Source organism: Drosophila tropicalis, unplaced genomic scaffold (assembly GCF_018151085.1).
Source record: "Drosophila tropicalis isolate 14030-0801.00 unplaced genomic scaffold, ASM1815108v1 contig_443, whole genome shotgun sequence".
Lineage (NCBI taxonomy): Eukaryota > Metazoa > Arthropoda > Insecta > Diptera > Drosophilidae > Drosophila > Drosophila tropicalis.
In genome coordinates this window covers 6663722-6685184 of record NW_027172907.1, presented here as the reverse complement: position 1 = coordinate 6685184, position 21463 = coordinate 6663722, and the positions used below count along the sequence as shown (strand labels likewise).

Genomic DNA, 21463 nt, shown 5'->3' with positions numbered 1-21463 from the left:
TTCTCATCCATCATCATCATCATCATCATGCACCTCCTTTTCCTCATTCTCATCCCCCATTGACTTGCAAAATCGACCTATTTTCGTTTAATTTCTGATATTTTTTCTCCATCCCCCCGCCCCACAAAACCTCTCAATTGTTTTTCTTTTAATGGGTACTATGGATGGTTTCTATCTAGGCAAAGTTTCTGAAATTTGACATCAATGGAGGAAAATTTCAGTAGCCTTGTTCGGTGCTCTTTTCTTACAGATTTTCCAAAATGGGATGATGTCAAATACCTTTCTAAGGATCGATAACGTTGCCCAATATGCTTTTGGCAATTAAATGTTGTTTGCTAATTTTTTGCAGGGTATTTTAAAGGACTTGTTTCCTATTTGGCATACCAAATATCGAACAGGCAACATTTAACTGCATTGCTTAACGTTCGAGTGGATGCACCGCTTGCCAGTTCCGCTCAGAGTTCAGTTCAATTCAGTTTAGTTCAGTTCAGTTCAGTTCAGTACAGTTCAGTTTCCCGTTATCTGTCTGTCCGTCTGTCCGCCTGTCTGTCTGTCTGTCTGTTTGCCGAGCACCAAGTTTGAGTTTGCCGAGTGCCTCGTATTCGATTCACTAATTGCATAACAAAGTAACATTTGCATATTGTTCTACATACATAGACAGACATAGACACAGCAACTGCAAGGGGAGAGAGGAAGAAAGAGAAAAGACCCACACACACAGACACCCACATACACACACACTTATATATAGTATAGTTTTATAGACAAGTACATCAGGTTTAGTTGATTGGAGCTTGTCGATAACTTCATTTTCGCATCATCAAAAAAAAAAAAAAAAAACGAAAGAATTTCTCAAGTATCTGCTGCACACTTGTGCCCATTTAGGTTTCTAAGTATTACTTGTAAGTTTCTTATATGATGAGAGCAACACACACACACACACACATGCATAGAGAGAGACTCACCACACACACATACCACATCAAGTGGTACAATATAAATACTTATGGGCCAGACAAAGCGCATGGAATCTTTTGTGTTGTTCTTTGCAATTTGTTGTTTCTTTTTTTTTGTTGCCTACTTTTATGGGCCACTGACATGCAATAAGTCTCGTTGCGGTCCGTCAGTGTTTGGCTCATTATGGCCGACAAATTATATATTATTTAAACAAGTTTTCCTCTAATCTTTCTTCTACTCCTTTCGTCTAGCTCCTGCTCCTGTTATTGTTTTGGCAAATTACTTTATTTGTTTTTCAAGTTGGAGCAACAATTGGGCAATCTTCTCCATGTTCAAGGAAAGGTTAAATAAAATGATATGCTAAATTTAAAGTTGTACATTTGGGAGGCAATGGAGGCATCTTTAAAGTATTAATATCAATCTATGACGGACGCTTGGCCTTGTCCATCCATTTCCAAAGTGGGCAGGAGACTGCATAGTTCATCATAGCCATCATCGTCATCATCATAATCGGGAAATGCATCTCAAACTGCAACTCAACTAATGGTCCATTCGTGGCACTTGGTTATTGACGTTGGACTCGAACTGTATTAACAATGCATGGCCATTGGAATGACGCTGATGGTGGTGCAGTTGGGTGGGGAATGGGGGTCGGTCCAGCTGAGGCACTAAGCGGTAACCGTTTCGCTTTGATGCAAAATCGAAACGTGGTCAACTTCATTTCGCTTAATTTCGCGTCACACACACACACACACACACACACACCGATGGGGAGAGAGAGTTTAGTAGGTGGCAGAGAGATGGAGCAAAAGTAGAAGAGAGTTGCGCGATGCGTGTCCGCTAATCCGCTGGCTAGGAGCACCACCAAGAGCAGACGAAACAGAAACAGACAGAGAGAGAGAGAGGGAGAGAGAGAGAGAGAGAGTGCCAAATGGGTGGAGAAGGGGGAGACTTGGCCTTTTCTCTACCCCCCTCCTACACCCCTTTCGATTCCTGCCACTCAGCTATGACATTTTGGCAGCGTCGAGTGCACCAAGACTGTCAAATGAGTTGTAATGAAATCTCACTCAGGGCAGCAGGTTCAAATATGCCCATGTGCTTGTGTGTGTGTGTGTGTGCGGGTGTGTGCATGTGTGTGCTAGTCAGCTTTTGGTCAGCTGCCCATACATATAATAAATAAATTATTTGGCATTTGGCGTAGCGTATTATTGAAGGCAACTGCAGGTGGACACCCATACACTAACACACACACACACACATCCTATATTCGGCAGCGCCATCTGTCGTCTGTCTTTGAGACAAACTTGCGCATTAGCGTGATTAGTCTCAATAGTCATCGCTGGGCAGTCAAGCTTTCAAAAGTAATTCCCAACCACAGTCGTGAGATTATGCCAAATACATATACATATACATACACATACACATATATATGTAGTACTATGCACATACATATATTTCTATGTATGTATGTAGATTCAGTTTATAGTCCACATGGCTTTAAAACGGCAATTTAGTTGGCAATTGCCATTTGAAATCCAAAAAATTCCACAACTAATACAATCTCAGGAGTTAGATGCAGTTTTTAGTGTTCTTCCAACTAAATCACTAATCAATGTATTAGATTTTTTTCTCTCTTTCGCTTAAAAGTCTGGCCTAAACAAATGTGCAACTTTCTTTGTCTCTTGCTGGTTATTGTGGGTCGTAAATCGTTTAAATAAATACCGAAATCCAGTCACTGAACTACCGTAAGTCCTTTGACATTTATATCGGTTGTTATGTCTTCCTTTTGTTGCTTCTTAAAGACATTCTGGGGTTTGCCAACCGCAGATCATCATTTTTTGGGTTCCCCTTCAATCATGCCAAATTAAATTATCAAAAAAAAAAAAAAAAATTGAGAAATATGAGTGAAAAAAACGAAGGAAGGAAGAAAAACCATTCCTTTTTTTGCGCCATTTTCTGTCTGGCCACGCCCCATGTGTCAAAGAGCCAGGAAAAAGGCGTTGCAGTCAACGCAATTGAAACCTTAGCTAAACTTTGAGACAGGTTCTTCCGACGACAACAGGAACAACAACAACAACAAACATCGCCCCGCTAGTCAAGCGTTAAGCCCACATCAATTGGGCGTAAAAAAAGACAGAGACCGAAGCCAAGTATCAGCGGGGAGGAGGAGGGGGAGGTGGGTAGGTAAGTGGGTCGGTTGTGTGCAAACCGAACCCCTTGAATCCTACTCAAAAGTTAAAAAAAAAAAAAAAATATATGTATATATATTTATAAACCAACAACAAGCAGGCACTTGGCGGCAGCACTTTTGTGGTGTTTCACTGTGCGGGGGGTAGAGCGACAATTTCTGATTTGCCGCCGTCGCCGCTGAATGCAATTTAACCAAATTCACAGCAGGAAACGCCAACGGGAACCAGCAGCAGGAGCAGAAGCAGGGCCAAGGCAAGGGCAACAAATTTTCTAATGTTAGCGGAGGAGTAAACAAGTAAGAAACCAAACGAAACGAAACTCAACTCAACTCGAAAAAAAATAGAAATAAGAACATAATAATAATATTATATTCCTTATGGAGTCAAGTCGACTAGTTAATGCTCTATTTGATGAGAAATAATCATAAAAAAAGATAACAGTTTATAGCAAAAAGTATAGACAATGTCGTCCTGGAGGGAATCTAACATGGAATTGACACAAATATCTATTCAACTTAGTCTTTATAAGTTTTTTAAAACGTTTTTAATTTCAATTACATTTTAGATAAACATAATTAATGTTAACTACTTAAAATTTGATTGCTATTAAGACAATAATTAACTCCATGAACAAACTGAAGTATAAGTTTTAGGCCATGTTATCACTTTCTCGCTTATTCTGGTTGTAATTCCCAACCAGTTCAAAAGTTGTCATTGAAATTTTTGACTGGTTAGCAAAGTCTGCTGAAGACAAAAGTTTCATAACTTTTGAAATTTCAAAAACTCAATAATTGTCTTGAAAAATTCACATGTAATATAAAATCTTCAACTTTTTTGCATAATTTCAACACTTAAATACTCCAAAAACTAATTACTTTAGGGCCACTAACTTAAGTCACATTTAAGTCTGTTCTCTTATATAAATTATTTCCAGTTTGCTTGTAAAACTGCAGCAGCCCAAGAAAAATCTTGAGAGAGTATTATCCACTAAAAAGCCTAACGCCTTTTGCCGCTTAGGAAATTGTCAAGTGTCATTTGAGTGGATGTGTGTGTGTGTGTGTGTGTGTCTGTGAGGGTGTGTGTGTTTGGGTTCAGATTTGTGTAAAACCGAAAATTAATTAGCGTGAAAAGCATTATTGAATGGCAAAAAGCAAAAGCATTTGCCAAAAACATTTGAGCAAAGGAAAAAGATGGGCTACGACCTGGGGGTGGGGGGGAGGTGGTAAGCGAGATGCTAAAAGGGACAAAAACTTGCATTAGTTTTAGATATATGCACATATGTATGTACATACATCGTGTGTGGAAAAGTCGAGCCGAGCTCATTTCCTCAGCTTCCACATGTCGGCGCAGGCAGTTGCCGTTTCAGTCTTTAGCTGAAGCTACAGCTACAGCTGTTTTAATTTGATTTAGTCGCAAAACTTGCCAATACTTCATTAAAATTTTGCAACAACAAAATAAACTTGCGCCTCCGTCTACTGAGAGGTGATGTGTGGTGAGGGAGGGGCGAACGTGGGGTTTTTGGGGAAAGTTTTTTGGCTTTCGCTGGCACTACTTCAAACATCAATTACAATCTGGGGCAGGCGGAACATATATACATCGACCGGGACTGGGTCTGGGACTGAGACTGGTAATGGTACTAGGACTATGTATGTATGTCCTCCTCCTCCTCCTCCTCCTTGTGCTCCTCATACTCCTCTAACTGAATCCTCAGCCCTTAGGCAGCGAGTTCAACGCTGAAGTGTGCTAGGATTTCACTTCAAAAACTGCAATCAAGTGAATTTCGATATGATGTATGTACATATGTATGTAAGCAGAAGGGGTATGCATATGTATGTATATACATATACATATATAGAAAAAACTTCATGGATTTAATAATCAAACCATTCGATGGTTAAAATGTTGCTCGAGCCATATCGAGCACCACTCGTGTCGAATGTATGAAGGATCCCCGGATCCATCGAGGTGGATGGATGGATGGATGGATAGATGAATGGTGGTGGAAAGCGGGCAACTCCCTGCGCTTGTTCGTCATTTCCTGAACAATTTTATTATATTTCATACATAACTGTCTGCATGTATGTATGTATGTGTGTGTGTGTGTGTGTGTGTAATATGAAAGGATAACAACAAATAGCGAAAAAAATACAAATCGTTGGCTACATTATGAGAAATCTACAACTCATTGAGGGATAAAGAAGGTGGCACAACACGGAAAAACGGTCTGGGAAAACGGCAGCTTCCTCATGTTGCAGTTCAATAAAAATGTTCTCCTCTCCTTCTCCCCCTTTCACTGCCATTAAACTTGTTTAATTGTAACGAGAAATCAGAGGAAATTAGCATAGAGTTTTATTAAAATCAAACAAAAAGCGAAAAACAACAACAAAGTTTTCTATTTTTTAATAAAAGTTTCGAGAGCATTTTGTTGCTGTAATTAGAAATCAAATGATGCTAACTGAGAATTTCATTAAACTGTTTTAATGGCAGGGGCAATCTGATTAATCTACTTAGCTTCATTAAGCTTAAATTCCAACTAAAGTAATTGAATTTTAAATGTAAGTATCTCATAACTACATAGCAATGAAACGCAGAAGAAAAGACTTAAATCATATTTTGAATCAAACCAAAAACCTTTCAATCAAGATTCAAGATGATTTTCTATAGTCTAATGAAAAGGATCTAAAAGGACATTAGTTTTGTCTCTTCCTTGGGCCTTTCTTCTGGCTTAAGTTCAAATGAAATCGTCGTCATTTGTATACAAATTTTAACTTGAAATGGAACTCTCTTGCCTTTATTCAAATTTCCTACTTCTCCAGGTTCTGGCTGTTGTTTTTGTTTTTGTACCTGGTCCACACTTTCCAGACTAATTGCCATCGTAATCGCAATTGGCTTATCGCCAAAACCGGTTGTAAACTTTAATTTTTTTTGTGTACAAAATTTGTTATCATTGTTTTCTGCAGTAATTTAAAACAAAACAAAACAAATATAAACTTTCCATTTTTTTTTCTACGATGGAACGTTAAAAAACAACAAAGAAAAAAACGCTTTGAAACGCAATCAATCGACAAAATAATGCGTTAACTTTTTGCAAACAACAAACCACACGCAACTTTCAACAACAGGAACAACTTTTTTTTTTGCTTTTGTTTGCTCTAACTCAAAATAGGCGGAAAAAAGCGATTAGAAAAAAAATTATTGCATATGCCTAGGCGCAGTTGAAACAAAACAAAAAAGTTTAAAATATTCGCAATTTGCACACACACAGACACACATTGTAGAGACATATACGCATCTGACTTTTCGCAACGGAAATTGTAGCTTGAACGAACTTTGTTATAGATTGTGGCCAGAAACTAACATACTTTAGGGGGAATCAGCCTTCATTCTCTCATTCTCATCCTGATACTCTTCCTGTGCCCCACCTGTGCGGAAATCAGTCATTTAAATTAGATTAAGTTAACAAAAAAAACAGGAGAATCACTTTTTTTCAGCATGAAACAAGTTTTGTTTGAAACTTTTGGGCGGCTTCACCAAATTGGCTAACGAGCTCTGTGGTCTAGGACATCGAACATATTTTTGGGTATTTAGAAACTATTTCAACGAGAAAGTTGTCTTGATTTTTTGAATTTGTTTTCAAAATGGCACAAAATATCGATAAATTAGATCTTAAAGGTGAAAATTTGTCCTTGGGCCTAAATCTATACACCGTCGTGGCACATCGGGAGATGCAATGATCGTCGGATTGGAATCCGTAGCTTACTCCAACTCCTACTTCCCTTCTAAGAGGGTTTGGCCAAGGATAAGGCCTCTTCACTTAAATGAGGAATAATTGATGGCTCTCATGCTCTTGGCATGATCTTTGATACTACCTTGTGCCGAAACTTTTGAAAGAAACAAGAAGAGAAATTTGAGATGTTAACTATAAGATAAAACTCATCTAAATGACCTTGAATTCTGCAACAAACTGTTAAATAAAAGACAAAAATCAAAACGAAACTAAACCAAAAAAAAAAAAAAAACGCACACGCTAACAAGTTTAACAAGTTAATCAGTTCATTTACGAGTAATTCTTTAATGGCAAATTAGTTTAGTTATTGGTAATTCGGAATCGTTCATTTATCATACATCCAAATTTTCCCCTTCATCATGGCTAACTAATTTAAATGCACAACAAAACCGACAACAACAACAAGACATGCACAAAAAATGTAATACATATTCAATTATGGACAATTAAATGAAACCAAAAACCAAAACCAAAGAGAGAAAAGAAAAAATGAAATATACGAAAAAAAAAAAAAAAAAGTGAAGAGGAATCAGAGGGAAAAGGGTACTTTACATGCAACCGAATTGCCTTCCGTATGGGCAATGCATTTTCAGCATTTTGAACATCATAAATTGCGGCACCTAATAAATTGACACTCTGTCATTGTGTGGCATTTACAGTTTATATGCAACAGACCGCCAGACAACCGGCAAACCGACATCGACTGCCACCATCCCCTCCACCACAGACCAGTCCACACAGAGAGGGGGCGAGAGAGCATCATAGGATCAGATCAGAGAGATGGGAGTAGGCAATGGACACAAGTGCCAACTGCACTGCATCCCTCATGCACACAATTGTTGCATGCAACCAACAAAAAAAAAAAACAGAAAAAACAACAACACACACACATGGAAAAAAATATGCCAAAACAAAATACATACAAAGTACAAAAAAAAAGTGTACAAAAAATTGGCCAACAAACAAAATGCAAAATTTCTACCTACTTCTCGCCTCGTTTCCCCTCCCTGCGCTAAAGTCCAACAAATGTTGGTGCACAGTTCTCTTCTCCTCCTGTGGATGATGGGCGAGGGATGCTTGTGATTGTGGGCATTGGGCGACGGTTGGTGGGTGGGTGGTTGGGTGGTGATTGTGCTGTGGTCGAGTTGCGGTGCACCGCAGCGCGTTTAAAACGGTTTGCCAGTCATTTTTTCACATCATTGATTGCTTATTAGATTATAAACCGCGCGACTGGTCATGGCCAACTTTTTTTGTTGTTGTTTTTTCTTTTTTTGTGCATGTAGTTGCATTGTTGTTGTTGTTGCTGGCACGTGCTTGTTGCACTCTTAACGTGTGTAATGTCCATGGATAAAAACAAAAAAATAATAACAGCATCTGTTGCAATTTTTGTGGAACCTCACCAAAAAAAAAAAAAAAAAAAAGGACCAAAAAAAATAAGGGAAAATATATATGTATGCAACACGGCAAATTTTTGTGCCCAGAGACTATTAAAGAATCGGTGATTTATAACTGGACAAATATTGAATAAAGCCATAAAAGAGTAACTAAAAATACACACACACACACAGGCACACACACAGACGGTTACAATTTTATGGTTTATTCATATGGCGGGGAGATGGGAGGGAAATGTGGCGAATGTAAATCTCAATTAAATGTGAATTCTATTTACCAAATAAAATCATATTGTTGAGACTTGTACTAAAAAGTGATTTTCATATGGAAAATTAACGATAATTATCCTATTAATTGGAAAGGATATCAGGACTACAAGAAATCAGTAGGGCCAACAAAACTATATATATACCTACATTTTAGCCAAGAGATGCTTTTAACCACATTAAGATCCATATTCTTGACTTCTCCAGACATTCACTTTATTTATTTGGGCAAACTTTGTCTCTATCCTTGACTTTTTGTTCCTTTTTCTTTGGTTGCATTGTAAATTTTCTTTTTATAAGGTTTTTTTTTTGTGAATTCTTAACCATTTTGTATTTTCACAGTTGACATTATCAAACAATTCGCTGAACTCTGTTTATTTCCATTTCCCTCTCTCTCTCTCTCTCTCTCTTTCGCTCTGTCATGTTTTTGTTCTACTTTTCCACCTTTCAAAACTTTGCCACATAGTTGCCATCTTTCTTCTATTTAAATCCTTCGCTCTGCCCTTACTGTCTTTTGGGTTTTGTTGCCATATTGCTAGTACAAATATGCATTTTGCCAGTTTAAATAATTTATAAAATTTTATTGCAGAACAACGACAACGACAACGACAATGACGATGACGATGACGTCGACATCGGCGACGAAACCGACGAAAGATCTACGAATAAAATTAATGCTGCTACGAGGACGTGGAAATGCTCTTTCGAATGACAATTCTATCTATATCTATTTCTAGTACCATTAAATTTCATTCACTTTCTCTTCAAATTGAATTTCCATTTTCTTAACATTCTTTGGCCATTCTATTTCTAATGTTCCTTTATGTTCCTCTATATATTTTCTATTACCAATCTATTCTTTTCGGATAAGTCTTCTATTCGCATTCCTCTTAATACTACATAATTGGATTTCATTCCCAAACCATTTCCATTCTATTCTTATTTGATTTCCATCTTATTCCCATTTTTTTTAAATTTTAGTCCTATTTCATTCCCATTCATTACTTCTTTTCCAATTTATTTCCTTTTTATTCCCATTCTAGTCCCATTTCGCTTCCTTTTTATTTTCAATCTGTTCTCAAACTATATCCACTCTGTTTCCATTCCTTATATATTCCCAATTCAACCACATTTTGTGATTGTCTGATCTTTAAAGCTTTTATCATTTGATCGACAATCCTCTTTTCTCTGTAAGCATCCGTTTGGTTAGGGTATCAACATAAAATGGAGAGTACCGAAAGAGTTGTCAGTTCTTCTTCTGTTCCTTCTTATCATTCTGGTTGTTGTTCTTGTTGTTTTTTTTTTGCCCTTCATGGCTAAATTGCCGTTATATGGCCAAATTGCAGCAGCAGTGTCTTATGCCATAACCATTTGCCCCCCTCCTCCTGCCCCATCTTTCTGTCCAATCGCCACTTTCTCCATTCCAGCGTCATTTCAGCATTTCGCTACCACTCAGGTGTATGTGTGTGTGTGTTTGTGTGTGTGTGCTGCAATGTTGAAATTTCTACCGCGTTTCTGTCTTATGAAAAATGCAAGCTGAATGCTGAATAATTCATTATGAATTGAAATACATAATACTCATTTTGTTGCAACATTTCCCCGAAAAATGGTTGCAATGGAAATGAAAATGAACTATGTAACTGAGAAGCTGAGAAGCGGGGATGTGGGGGCTCTGGAGCTCTGGTGGGCTGGTGTCAGCAGCCATTTTGCCAGACTCTTCAACCCAGACATCAGCTTAATTGTTTTTCGCATATTTTTTAAGAAACAGCACGAAGTAAGTGTGGGTGGAAAAGGTAAAAGATAGGTAAAGGGAAACTACCCTCTGGAATGGAGAAGTGAATGCAAAATGTTGCTAGATGCGTACAAGTAGATAAAATTCTCCAAATTAAATTTAGCTAAGGCTCAGGGCATATCATCTTGGGGTAGACGACAGACAATTCGCCATTTTTGCGTCACGTTAAGAGAGAGAGAGAAAAGAAAGAGAAAGTGAGAGGCGAACACTGAGATGGAAACCCTAAGACAGCAACTGCAAGAGGTAGACAGACCGCAAAACAAAACCAAAAAAAAAAAAACAAGAACTTTAGCAAGGAGTTAATCAGGACAAAGACCAAAAGAAGAAAAACCATAACCCCAGCTCCAAATAGGGAAAATGGCTAAATGGAAATTTTGTATCTCACTTGGGTTCATTGGCATCATTAATTTGCATCATCTTCTTGTCTTCTTTCATTTCTTGCAATTTACATATTTAAAATTTATTTCAATACAAAAAAAAAACTAACAACAATTTCTAGAGTGAAAAAAAGTCGAATCTAAAAATCTTCTCCAAGTGAAATTAGCAAATTAATCTAAATTTTTAGTTGAAATACTCTCAGAATTTGTTTGTAATAGTCAAAATTTCATAGGTACTTCGAGTTTCATTTCTTTTGCCCACTTATTTTGCATATTTTTTGGTCTTAACATGAGAATTGTTTTAATCAAATCAGAATTGATTTATTTTAAATGCTTTTTTGGTATCTAAAGTCTACTTTCTGCCATTATTTTGCAATTCTTAAGGTACATAGGTACATACATGTGTGGGGGAGGCCATATTTAGTTAACCCTCATTTCTGGCCAACTTGTAGTCAGTGTGTGTCTCCATTTGGCTATATTTAGGCCGAGTTTACTATGGATTTTCTTTGTTGTTTTACTTTGATTTGGTTAATCTATGCATAGAAAATGTATTTTGCATTTCACTCGAGTAGAAAAGTTGAAGACGTTTCGGTTAGGCTCTTACTCGATTTTAGCTTGGTAACTTGCATTTAGACCAAAGTTTATGGCTCTTTGATTGTTGTTGTTGTTGCTTATTTTTTGTTTTTGTTTGGGTTTCGGTCCGTCAGTTGGTTAGTTACTTTGGTTTTGCACATGGTTAAGGTTTAGAAGGCAGAGGGTAGAGTTTTGGTTTTGGCTTTGGTTTGGTTTGGCTTGGCTTTCGCTTTTCAGGTCAAAAGCCGTTTTGTCGGTTCAACATTTCGTTCTATTTTAAAGACATTTCATGTTGTTGTTGTTGTTGTGATTGTTATTGTTGCCGTCAACATTTGAGATTGGCACTTGATTGGCGTATATTTCCTGTTGCATATTTAAGTTTTGTTTTAAGTTTGGTATTGTTTTTTTTTTTTTTTTTCCGCCAAAAGCATTTCTATTTGTATTTAGAAGTGGTAGAAAGGTTGATCGGTAGGTGGAAGTGGGCCCAGTTATTGGTGGCCATGTTATAAAGGCTTATACATTAAAGTGCATTTAATTAAATTAAATGAATTAAGTAAGAAAAATGCATTGACATTTCATCTGTCGCGTAATTTATAATTTGTGTTGCCATTATTGGTTGCCTGCCACCAAACAGCCACCAGCCATCGACATCAGGCATCTACCACAGCCCCCGAAACGTTTCGATTCCATTCGATTCGAGTCAAATCGCATCGTATCGTATTGAATGGAGGCGAGTCGAGGACATGGCAAGGCAAGGCAAGGCAAGGCATCTGCTTGGCATTTTGCATTGTTGTTTCATTTTGACTGCAATGCAAATATTTCGCATTAATATGGCGGAAAATCCATAATCGAATTATAGCTCTGCGGCTCTTTTGTTTGCCATCACCATCATCATCGTCGTCGTCGTCATCATCATCATCCTCCTCATCATATACATACATGTAGTTGTGCGTGTGTTTGTATCGCTTTAATTGAATCCTTAACACTTTTGAGCTACTTACGTCCAACACGTTGCAATATGCGTAACTTGTTATTATTACGCTGCAAAGTATGAATATGTATGTGTGTGTGTGTGTGTGTGTGTATCGCTGTCTGAACCTGCTGAATTGTAATTGTGATGTTAAACTCCCCTTTTTTTTTAGGTTTTTTTTCTCTTTACAGGGCTAACTAAATGCAAATGTTAAAATACAAATGCTAAAACTTCGAATATTTCCCTTAAGTTTTTTCATTTGAAGTTTCCAATTTTGTAGCATACTTTTCAACTGAGTTAGCTTTAAAAGGATTCCTTACTTTGCATTTTTCTTGTTAGTTAACAGATTTTAACACACTTAAATCAAGGAAAACAAATTAATTGGCAAATCCTTTAGAATTTATTTCTTATCCTCTATGTTTTATATATATAGAAATTTGTATTTGTGATTTTATTTTATTTTATTTTTTTTTTTAGCATTTTCTGTGATTATTGTTCAGCATTAACATAACCAATGGCCATCCCTGGTAGCTGACTACAATGTTTTCCAATTGATTTGTCTGCTTTCAATAAACTGAAGCAAACAAACAAACAAACCGAACGACCAACCATCCTCCGACCCACCAAGCCAATATCTTCCAGTGCCTTTTTTCAACAGTATTTTTCTTTTATTTTTATATATATATATATAGATATACAATATATATATATATATATGTGCGTGTGTGTATGTATAGTATATACATATATTGCCACACGCAGCTTATTGGCATATTGACAATTACACGAGCGATACATATAAATTAAGCAAACGGCAGATCAGATGAACTGCATGAACTGACCAGCAGCAGCAGCATGATGCAGAGGATGATGATGATGATGAGGTGCGGTATGATGGTAAAGGGGTAGGCGGTAGGGGCGGTGAGAGCTGAAGGGAGGTGATTGCTTGATGCGGCTGGCCAAATTTAATTGACAACTTACTGTTGCATTCAGGCAGGCAGGCAGCCAGGTGGCAGGAGGCAAAAGGACAGGGATCGAGGGGGCAGGTGAGACACCAGCCAGGGCAATCTGTCACTGCTCAAAGATACACGCACAAACACATAGGTCAGGGCTTACAAATTAAAATTCAATATTAACGGCGTGCAAAAAACAACAAAGAAAAAACAAAAAAAAGGAAATAATATATATATATGGATATATATAAAAAAAATATTACAAAAAAAGAGAAAATAATTTAATAGTAAATGAGGAAGGGCAAATGTTCGGGGCAGCTGTTCACTGTATTTCCATAATCGCTGTGACTTCATAAAAATTAAACTTCGATTTAAAAAATTAATGAATGGGCCAGAGCACATGAAGTTGGCAATTTGTTTTACCATTCGTTTTGGTCATTTAATCAAACTGCGAATTGTGACAAATCAATCAACACACACACACACACATATTTAAGACAATAATTTAACAATTTTATTAAAAATGGCCAAAGAAATGGCCTTAAAGCTATTTAAATTCAAGATGATGAAATGGTAAAAGGTTTTCAAAAGTCTTTTCCTTTTTCCTTCATCAAGGCAAATATTTTGGCATAATGTAAGGATCTTCATGATCCTTGATATCCTTAGCTTGTTCCGCAACAATTGGGGGACTTAAACTGACGTATGATGATAATGACTGCAATGCAACATGAAAAAAAGCCAAAGTGAAACACTCAAACACCTCAGTTGAGTTTCCTTTTTGGAGTTTTTTTTTGTTTCTTTTTCGTTCGCTTGTTTGTTTGTTTGTTGTTCCATTCATCCTTCGTTTTTTTTGCCCTCTCCCTTTCTCTCTTTGTGTGTGTTTGTGTGTTGGTAAATATTTTTTAATACGCGTCGCATTCAACCGCAATACAAGGCAATTAAATATTTCGAACCGCAGCTCGAACTCTGCCCAGCTCTGACGCCTCGTAGTACGTATGCATTTACACACACTCACACACACAGACAGAAACAACAACAAGAACAACAAGAACAGCAAACAGTTTATCCTGCTGCCAGTTGGTGGCTGCTGGCGGTGGTCAGGACATCTGCATCCTGCAACCGGCAACCAGCATCTGCATCTGCATCTGATTGTCGCTTGATCTCTCTGTTCTGTTCTGTGTGTTTCCTTTTCACTCCTTTTTTTTTTTTTGGTTTTTAATTTTTTGTTTCTTTTTTTTTTTTTTTGTATTATTATTCGTGGTTCGAAGTTGTCTTTTGTCTTTAATTGGCGGCCATAATAATCAAATAATTTGTTTATTGAAAAGCATTTTTTACAATTATGTAAACAACAAATTGATTACCCAAAAATGAAAAATTGCATTGCTCTCGCTTGTTCTCTCTCATTCTCTGTCTCACGTTGCTGCTGTTGGCGGGGAATGCAATTATTGAAATAACGTAAACTCTACCTGCCACCTGCCTCCTACTTCGTGACTTCCCCTCGGAGGGTACCCCAACTCAGCTGCCAGCTTTTGGCTTCTGTCTGGCGTCAAATGTCGCACTTTTGCTCTCTAGCCTGTTGTTGTTGTTGTCCCTTGTCGCTTGAAAGTGTCAAAATATGCGGCAAATTGCTTATTAAAAAATTTCTGAATATATTCGTTCGGTTGGAGAATATGAAAGGCATAATAAAATATTTAACAATTCATTAATGTGCATATGTAAAATGTTTTTCATTTAATATTAATGTCAATGTGTTGCCTACTTATAAGGGCAGTCAAGTTTTTTGAAGCGTTCATTGAAACGAAACATTTTGCTAATTGAATTAAAAGACAATTTTGTTTCAAATTATTATATTAACATTGCAAATCGTCAAAGCTGCATATATATATATATATATATATATATATATATATATATATATATATATATATATATATATATATATATATATATATATACATATATCTCTTGTAATCAAAGTGTTGGGACTAGATTTAGTCGAAAATGGTTCGAGAAGATATGTTTAAATGTTGAAATGTTTGCTTATTAATATTAATAGATAAACTTTAAATAGCTTTATTTTGATTCTTGAATGATTTTCACCTCTCTCTCTATCGCTTTCTCTCTACTTCTCGCTCTCTGCTGCAATCTCTTTCCTCTGTAGTCCCCAATACGTTTAACTGTTTTGTTATTTGGCTTCTTCGCCCCCCTTCCTATGAGCCCAACAATTTGCTAGCTAATTTGTGCTATGCGTCCTGTATGTCCCTTAGTAGGGGATGGAGGGCAAAGTAGAGTGGGGCCGGGAAGGAGAGAGAGAGAGAGAGTGAAAGGGAGTTAGGAAGAGGTATATATCCAGAGTATGCATTTGATAAACTGCCAGGGAACTGGCAACTTCACTTTGGGCATATTTAATGAAAATGTTGCCAAATGGGTTGCCCAGCATGTGTGTGTGTGTGTGTGTGTGAGAAATGGGGGTGTTGCGGTGGGGGGAGTTAGAAGCATGATGATTTTGACGTAACACTTTGGATGCGATTTGACATGACAAATATGTGCGTAACAGCAATAGCAACAACGAAAACACACTGGGGATACAAACACACAAACATGCACACACACATACACGCATAAACAGAGTCCGAATCGCCTCCATCATCATCATCAGCATTATCATCATCATCATAATTATCATCTCTGTCTCTGTCCATATTTTGGCTGATGATTATCATCATCATTATCATTATCTTACCGGAATGATTATATCGTGTGTTTAGACTCTACAAACCCGTTTCGCATTTGCGCATTGCATGATTCAATAATGATTGAATTAATTGCGTTAATAACTGACACTAGGCAGCGGCCAAACGGACGGATGCAGCCAAGCTGCCAGGCTGCCAGCCAGCCAGCCAACCCGTTATCCTTGCTGCCATCCTTGCCAGCTATCTATCGAATCCTCTGTGTATCCTGCCTCAAAGGCGCTTTGTGTCACGTCTGCTTGGACGTCTTAAGTGTGCGTTTTGGTAACCGTCCGAATCATGGGACATGGGCATACAAATCGAATTTGCTGCTAAGTAGCCGCAGTCGGAATAACTGAGAGACAGAGAGCGAGACAGCAACAGAGAGAGACAGAGAGAGATTGAGGGAAAGGGTTGTTAGCGGATGGTAGACAAATTTGTCTGATTTTGATTTCCCGCATTACGCATATGCCACCGCGTGTCTATCTATCTAAATATCCATCTGCAATATCTCTATCCAACTATTTCTCCAACTATGCATCCATCTCCCTCGCTCTCTCTCTCTAACTCTCTCTTTCTGTCCCCCTCTGTTGTGACAGTTTGTCGCTATTTCTGTTTTGATTGATAACATGCGATTAATAAAATATTGAACAGGCCAGGACATAACCAGAGCAAAGCAGAATAGGCGCCCACTTTGGGTCATCATCATGGCACACATACCACAATTTTTTCCTTTTTTTTCAGAATTTGCATGCAACATTGCAACAAATGTGAGAGAACAAAAAAAAAAAAAACTCTATGTTTGTATGTTTATGTAGGTGAGCATAAATCAAAACAAATTTATTATAGCTTGATGTGAGATGAGAAAGTTTCTCTTTTTATTTTGTGCATTTGGTTTGTTTTGGTTTAGTTTACTTTTTGCTGTACTTTTTGTTATTTAACATGGTTAATTTGGAATTTGAATATTGCAAAATGAAACTATTTCTCTTTTCAACTTACTTTTGTTTTTAACTTCTTGTGGTGTACAAGTAATTTGTTTAACTAATCAAACTAGATACGAGTCAAGCCTAAAAAGTATGCAAACAAAAAGTGTTAGACAGAAAGAAAGAATAATGAATATTTCTTTCACCTGTCGTTTTGTCAGTTATAGATACAGATGATCCATCTTTGGAAACAATAACTTTTTAACATTACTTAAATTTTTTGATAAAAAATGTGTCATTTAATGATCTTTCATGACATCCAAGAAGTCTTATTTCAATTAATATTAAATCTTAAAGATTTTATTTGCTTCCCACTATGATTTAGTTTCATTTCTAGTTGAACTTCTTGCTTATATTTGCGCCCCTTGAACATTCCCCCTTGCATTTTAATCAGGCAAATGTGTGTGTATTTTGTATTTTTTTGTTTTTTTTTGTTTTTGTATATTAACATACATGCACACCTGCTAACACATGCACAGTACGTCGACACGTAGCTGTTTTGTGGGGGCGGGGCAGGAGTATATATTTGTTTTTGTCTATGCATTATGCTTTTGTATCAATGATAATTATTTTTCTCGTCACCTTCGTTGCCGTCATCTGTCGCCCCATCGCCTTGTTGGCTGCACACACAAAAGGAATCAAACAAAACTTTGTGCCTTTGTCTCACACATATATTTTCCTTTTTTTTCTTGTATTTTCAGCATTGGTTGGGTGTGCATGTTGTAGAAGGTGGGCGTGTCACATGTCCTACTGTGTGCCAAATTAAAAGTGAAAAACAAATGCAAACAAGACAAAGGTGCCAAAGGTTTTCTACCCACCTTTCTATGTGACTTTGTCTTCTTCTACAGCTCGCAATTTTTAATATACTTGCTTACGTTGCAAAAGGAGACTTAGTGAGAACAAGACAGTGAGAGAGAGAGAAAGGGGGGGAAGCGAAGTTTTCCTTTTCTTTTCGGGGGGAAAACTTCTATATATAGACAAAGAATAGTAGAAAAAGAAAAATAATAATCATCATAAAGAACAATGACTCGCAGCAATGCAGCAAATAATATCAAAGCGAAGTTTGAAGTACATAGACACAAATCATATATAGCCAGCAATCTGATGAATCGCACATCGATGAAGCAACTTTTTAATTATAATATGAAATACACACCAAATACATTTTTTCGATCAAACTTTCCTCACAGAATTTAACTTTTCTTTTCATTTATTTGTTTTTGTAAAGTAATTTCTTAACTTTTCATCTTTTATGTAAAATATTTACTTCTAACTCATTGGTTTAACTTTATAGAATTTTATAAATTTAATTAAATGTCTTGCAGGCAGACATGGTAAAGAACATTTTTAAAAAGCTCTGGAGACATCAAAAGTAAAAGTCCGGAAAGTTTTTTATGCAATATTTTGTGACAGGCTATGACTCAATAATCAGATGGTTAGAAATGTTAGTGATTAGTGTATATTTAATTGAGGTTCTGTTCGAAATTAAAGCAAATCATGTGAATCTTGTATATATTAAAGTTAATTTCTTAGTTCAAGTACCAATAATCTAATTTTGAAAGGAATTCTTGTGCATTTACCGCATGAAACCGCATACATACACAGACACACGCTTTCTCCTAAGCACACAGAGAGAGAGAGAGCGAGAGAGAGAGAGAGTTGGCAAGGAATGTTGCTTTGCTTTTGCCTCTGACCGCCCAGTTTCGTGCTGCGTTTCTGTTGCAGCTCACAAAAGTATGCTATGGCAAATGTTTTGGCTTGCCCAGACAAACTTTTCACACAGACAAGAAGGAGCTCCAAGTGCAGCAATGGTAACTGCTAAACGTTCCTTTTCGTTTTTCACTTCCTTCTGTTGCTCTTTCTTTTAGCTGCTTGATTTTTAAAGCTTGTCATGCAACAAGTTGTTATGGCGCACACACACACAAACAGACACAAATCAGAATTGGCCCTGGGTTGGTGGGGTAAATAACAAAAGTCAAGCGCAAACAATAAAAGCGCAAAAATATCATGAAAAATCATGTCGACACTCGAAAAGTCAACCTTTTTGTAGTCACCCCAAAACACAAACACTTCGTAGCACACACACACACACACATTAGAAGCCCCTTCTTAGGAAACAGCCAAAAATGGTTAGCCCCAAAAAATGTCTGGCAGAGTCCTTTTAAAAAAAAGGGGGCGGATGGTAGATGTGAAACGTGGTAGACGAAGGAGAAGTAGAGAAATGTTAGCCATGTCTGCGACGTCTTTTCGTGTCCTGCGTTTTGTCTGCTTCGTTCTATTTGGTTGAGTTGGGTGAGGAAAGTGAGTTGGCTTCTTTTTTTTTTTTTTTGCTTTTCTCTCCTGTTGCTGCTTAACTTGTACTTGACCTTGAAGCCATACACATACACACTCACACACACACAGACACAAAATGAAGAGAGCTGGAAGCTAGAGAGCTTGAAAAAGAGAGCCAAACATTGGCTTGATTTTGCGTGTGTTTGTGTGACTGTAAATTGTGCCAGGATAACAGCAAGAATGCTGCAATATTTTTGTCGTCATCTTCATCTTGGCTTTTGCCAACTTCTGCAACTTCTACACATTTGCTGTTGACTTGGTAGAATCTGTTTGCGTTGATTTCGGCATATTTTTGATACCAAACACATTCAGGCCTATACAATTACGCACCACAAATATCTCTATCTTGCTCTCGCATTTGCCTCGCCACCCCTCCCCTCTCTCTCTCTCTCTCTCTCTCTGACTCCTGCGAAATATTTGTGGTTTCCGGGTAATTTTTTGGGGTTTTTTTCTTTTTGCTGGTTTGTACTTTTTGTCTGTAAAATGGTTTGTCAGCAACATGCTGCCCAGCAACTTGTTGCTGCCATTCACTCTATCCGCTTAATTTCGCTCTCTTTTTTGTGTATACCCTGTACTAAAGAGCAGGAAAAGGGTTTACTTCTTCTAAATGATATTTGATTTGGGCTCTAGAAGTAAGACCAAATATTCAGTTGACAGAAAGTGGTATCCTTTCTAGAATGGAGTTGGCTGCCATTTACTGCAGGATACTACAAAGTCGACTCCAGAAAGTATGCATTGTTTTTTGTTTTCTTTTTGTTTGGTAAAATTAAATTTGTTGATTTAGTGTCAGTTGTAAATAGACACTTTACACACACACACACCACACAAATTCATATTTAATCCTGGTATTTATTTTTTTCCTGTCCATTTGTCACTGCGAAATAATTTGGTGGCTTCATTTAGTTTTGTTCTATGCCGGGCAGTTATAATTTGTTTTTTTTGTTTCTTGTTATTAATTTTGTAATCCCTCACCTTACTGTCGTGCAACCGCATTCGGTGTTTCATGTTCTTTTTTTTTGGGTGTTTTTTTCGCATTGTCGTTTATGGTTTTTACTCTAATTGTTGGCAATTATAATTGGCTTAATGTAACAGTTGAGTTGTTCACTTGTGTGATTTTTAATGTTTAGTTGGGCCATTTGTCATATCAATGTAAATGAAAATCGAAAGGACCAAAACTAAACAAAAAAATGTGCCAAGTCGACAATGCTATACTCTTTCACCAAAATGTCTCTGCTGGAAATATTTAGTACTTAAATATAAGAAATTTGTGGCCCAACTCCAAGATGTATCTTTTAAATAAAAAGTTGCCTAGTTATAGATAGATTAATCGAAAACGTTTTTCAATTGAGATTATGGATTTGTAACTTATTTTATATTTCAAATTCAATTGGCCTCTTTCTAGTCAATCGATTGACCGGAAGTCACTTTTCCATTTGTCAGTGTATAAGTCTTTTAATGCAATTTGTTGATCATTTTTGCAAATGTAATTAATTATTAAATTTATTATGATTTATTATACATAGATGATTTTTGCGGTGATTACACAAAACAAAGCAAAAAACTAAAAAAAACTAAAAGAAAAAACATGAACAATCAGATAGAGATGAAGCACTGATTTATTTTGATTTAATTGATACGGATTCCCGGAATGTAAAAGACTTTGACAATTTGATTAAGCCCAATAAGTTGGAAAATACCTTAATTCAAATGGATCAAAGGTATTAGAGGAATTTCAAGCAAAACTAAATCAAATGTTGAGAATTATAGAAAATCAAAGTAAACGTTTACTTATCTAAGTCAAATATTTCAAGCAATTTTCTTAAATTTGTTTTGATTTGAAAGTACATAAGTTTGGCGTAATATACTTTGCCTTTAATATAAGTAAAAATCGTAGTAGTGACTACTAACTTTGGCATTTCCTTTAATAAAAACCCATTTTGAATTCTCTAATTAACTTTTTTCTACTCTTATTTGGTTTATGTCTGCAAATAAGTTTAGTTTGAGTGAAATCCTGGAAGTAGATGCTCAAACTTTTTATCGAAACAATTAATTTCATATAAGTATATATGTATATCGGACTTGTGGCGGATCTAACTTATCTTTATCTATCGAAATTTGTCCATTTTCAGTGGAAAAGGAGCATCGCTCTTAAATATCC

The 21463-nt window shown here is 36.7% G+C and overlaps 1 protein-coding gene across 2 annotated transcripts in view; it reads right to left on the bottom strand.

The window, feature by feature from the left end:
* The window catches only part of bab1 (bric a brac 1), a 76576-nt gene that overhangs the window by 2430 nt on the left and 52683 nt on the right, over positions 1-21463 (bottom strand). The gene's annotated exons all lie outside the window — the stretch shown is intronic.